Source organism: Palaemon carinicauda, chromosome 5, assembly GCF_036898095.1.
Source record: "Palaemon carinicauda isolate YSFRI2023 chromosome 5, ASM3689809v2, whole genome shotgun sequence".
NCBI lineage: Eukaryota > Metazoa > Arthropoda > Malacostraca > Decapoda > Palaemonidae > Palaemon > Palaemon carinicauda.
The window spans coordinates 113,574,653-113,578,688 of NC_090729.1; positions in this window are offsets into that span (position 1 = coordinate 113,574,653).

The following is a 4,036-nucleotide window of genomic DNA, read 5'->3' on the forward strand; positions in this document are numbered from 1 at the left end:
TAGAGGACAAGAGGATCGTCAACGCTGAAGAAAAACAAAATAGGAAAGCCGGTAATCCAGGGCTAAATTGACGTTATTTCTGGACCCAAAATGTATAAAAATATTGTTTTTTAATTTTTTTTTTTTTTTTTTTTTTTTTTTTTTTTTTTGCTGCTGAGGCGGCAACAGCTGTTGCCAATTCCCAATCATAAGTGTAAAATAATGTAAGGTAAAAAATAAAATAATATATAATAATTCTTTTTATTGGGACCAAAAAAGTGTACAATGGAGAAAAATATGGGTGGTAGCACAAGTCAGTTTGTGGCATTACTGTGCACATTCACAATAAGCCTGGGAAATATAAAGCCAATTTAAAAATGAATCCAAAAGTTGCCATGTAGCGTATTTCTTACTATTTATTTGAGATAGGTTTTTAGACCTGCAATAATACCAGGAAACTTCGGCGACCAGCTTCCCCTTCAGTGCGCTGGGTCAGGATCTTCTTCCACGGCCAGCCCCGTATTTGTGCTCTGAAACACATCCTCGTCCTGGAATAGGATTTGAATGGGTTAAGCTCGCAGGGACTATAATTGATATTACCTGCTAGGCAAGAGCAGTATCAACCTTAATATAAATGTATCCCATAAAAGCTTAACGATATTTTTTACACACAAGCACAAAACATTGCAAGTCCTTGGAAAATCATATAAGACTGGCGTTACAAAAAATTACCACCATGATTTACTACAACACACTTGTACAGTTGAATCTTTTAATATTACGGTCAACAGGTCAATGTTAAAGCAAGAGCACATTGGAAAACGTCGTGGGCCCAGCATAAATATAATTTTACTTAATGGTACAGCTTTTTGTTATTTTCACAAAATGGTGTATGGCATAATCAAACGGTAAGAAATATTGTATAAGAAATCGAATTGTAGGATAATAAACACACAACCTTGAAATTCAAAATGAAAGGGATACCGTACTAAAACCATGAAAAAAGTCACCAGCTAAAACTTATTGGTCATTAATAAAATATATGAAATTTAAGCAGGAACCCATCAGATTAACAAGTCTAATGAAGAAGTAGGATATAATTAATGAATTTCTAGAACCTAGTGGCAGAATAACATACTTTCAAAAGTAAGAGTACAAGTATATAAAGAATTTGAGATATATCAAGAATCCAACAATTGTCCTTTAAAAATAATAGGCCATGATCCAGACAACCTATTACTACAAAATCACGTTACTTAATGCCATAGTGATTTTTAAGTAGTTCAAACCTTCAATCATATGGATTTATGCGATAGACAAGACAGGTGTACAACTAAATTTATCTTACATATATGTAAAAACATCTTGAATATTTTTTATGGAGATTTTAACAAATAAATCGGGTTCTATCTCAGTAACGGTTGAAACTACAAAAACATTACAGGAATGAAAATGTACGTAAAAATCAATTTGACATAGGATAAAATGAAGTATGTTTCATTTAATTTTCTGTTTTCACGCATTGAAATATTCCTAAAAACGTCAGTTTTTTCGGTTTCTACATAAAGCCAAATTGAGCAAAACAAAACTGGTATCACTCACCCTTGAAAACGTCTTTTTAATTATCTACGTGGGTGTCCATGTTCCCTCCATCCAACAGATAATACTCCCTCAGTCTCAAATCTGATATGCTGCTCATGATTTATACTACTAGAAAAACGAATCATGAGTTGTATGGTAATCTATACTGTTGCTATGAAAACGTTTAACGTAATTACCTTTAAGTACACTGTTAAAAAACCGTAATTTTAATTGGGATTTCTCCGTAAAAAAATAATGTTCTCAGCTGTATTTTAGCAAAATACAGACGACGGTAATTTTTACCCTACTTTGTTATTAATTGTTACGGGTTGGTGGCTGTAATAATACTCCTTAACGTCAATATATACGTTTTTAAAACTGTAAATGCCTGGCAAAATTTATTCCAAGATTTTTACCCTTTTTTTAACGGAAAATTTTTAACAGTGTAAACCACCTTATAAATACTTAGGGCCACCAAACCTACATTAATACTATGATACCTAACCTTAACTGTAACTTCTACAAAAGTCAATCAAATGAAATTTCTGTGTTTTACATGTCCAAAGTCCACAGTAAACACAAACTGCAATGATTCACCAACGTATACTATGAAAAATGACGAAAAATTTCATTTCGCACATTTTGATTCCTGTAAGGTTTTTGTACCATATACCCCGATTTTGTTAATACTAAAAATCCTCAGATAAGTCTAGATTTTAAATATAAAAATATCTAAAGATAAAAATAAAAAGCCGTACACCTGACTTGCCCCACACATACGGTAAATCCATATGGTTGAATGTTCTAACTACTTGAAAATCACTATGGCATTTAATCCCTACATTTGATAGTAAAAAATATTGGGAGAGGAGTAATGGAAATGGAGGTATAGGGAACGAGAAGGAGAGGGAGACCAAAGCGAAGGTGGGTGGACTGTATCAAGGATGACCTTCGATCAAAGGGATTAACCGGTGATGAGGTGGGGGACAGAGGTAGATGGAGAAAGCTGACCAGAAACATCGACCCCACATAGATGTGGGAAAAGATGTAGACAAAGAAGAAGAAGAAGAAGGTAGTAAAAAATAATAAAAAAAAAAATGGTATTTGGCTCACGGACTATAATGGATAACGAAACTAAAGGTTGGAGGAAAGGAATGCCTTGAATGCACCTATAAAGTTTTATTGCCAGCACAAATAGAAGAAAATCATATAAAAGGAGTAATTATGAAAGGATACATGATGTATAAAACAGTACTAGTGGTTACTTAGTATGGTCATGGATGTGGCTATAAACATACGAATCATTTTGTGGAGGGTCAGCGAATGATAGAACTATGTATCAAATGCAATGTCTATAATACTTCTATAGTATCACTAATCATAGTAGGAAATCTATTAAGAGAAGGAAGAGTGGCAGAGGTAAGTGGTATATAAGTTCTTGGAAAATATATAAACATTTCTGTTGTCTTTAGGGAAAAATAATTAAAAGAATACCAGACTAAAATTATCTTAGAAAGAAGGTAATTCAGTACAGTTACTCATCACATATTCACCTCAGAAGAGTTAGGGAATAAATATTAAGGAAGGTTATCAGTATCACTGACAGTAAGCCCTGAGTCACAATGAATATTTTGTTGGAAAGCTGATTTTGAAACTGGATACATAAAACGATGAAAAGTACAGACACGATTGAGAGAAGGATTACAATGTTATGATAGCTGTTTCCAAGAGCATTTTGGATAATAATGATAGAGGAGTAGTGGAAAGAAATGTTAGAACATGAAAGGAAAAAATTTAAAGTCATGGAGGAATAACAAAAAGTATAATAAAAAAAAACACAAATGGAAGAGAGAGAGAGAGAGAGGAGAGAGAGAGAGAGAGAGAGAGAGAGAGAGAGAGAGAGAGAGAGAGAGAGAGAGAGAGAGAGAGAGAGAGAGAGAGAGAGAGAGAAATCAGCATCAAAGAAGAGCGCCTCTCAGTTCTTGCAGAAACATGGAAGAAGTGGAAGGTTCTAAAGATAGTGTCAATGTCAAACGAGGTCCTTAGGGAAAATAATTAGAAGAGAACAGAGAAACAAGTAGATCTGCAAAGTGAATTAAGGAGGGAAATAAATGTGATCCAGAGGACAAGTTAAAAATGCAACTATTTAGAGTGAAAACTTTAGTAACAGGAATGTGTTATATCACATGTTCGTGGAATTTGAAAAGAACGTAACAAATTTCCTAGGAAAAAAGTGGAGATTTCTGGTAATGTGTTAGGCTCTGTCAACGAACAGACTAGAGACATTTGTTACATGACAATCGAGATATGCTATCAGAAGACGAAGTCAACAGCGCCAATAGAGGAAAAGACTCGTAGAACTGAATAAGATCCTAATATTATAGTTGGAAAAGTGGCTCTCTGGACAGTTGGATACTACATTAAAGGTGGGAGAGGGTATCAATTGTGCCAGATGATGTCTCTAATCAGAGGAAAA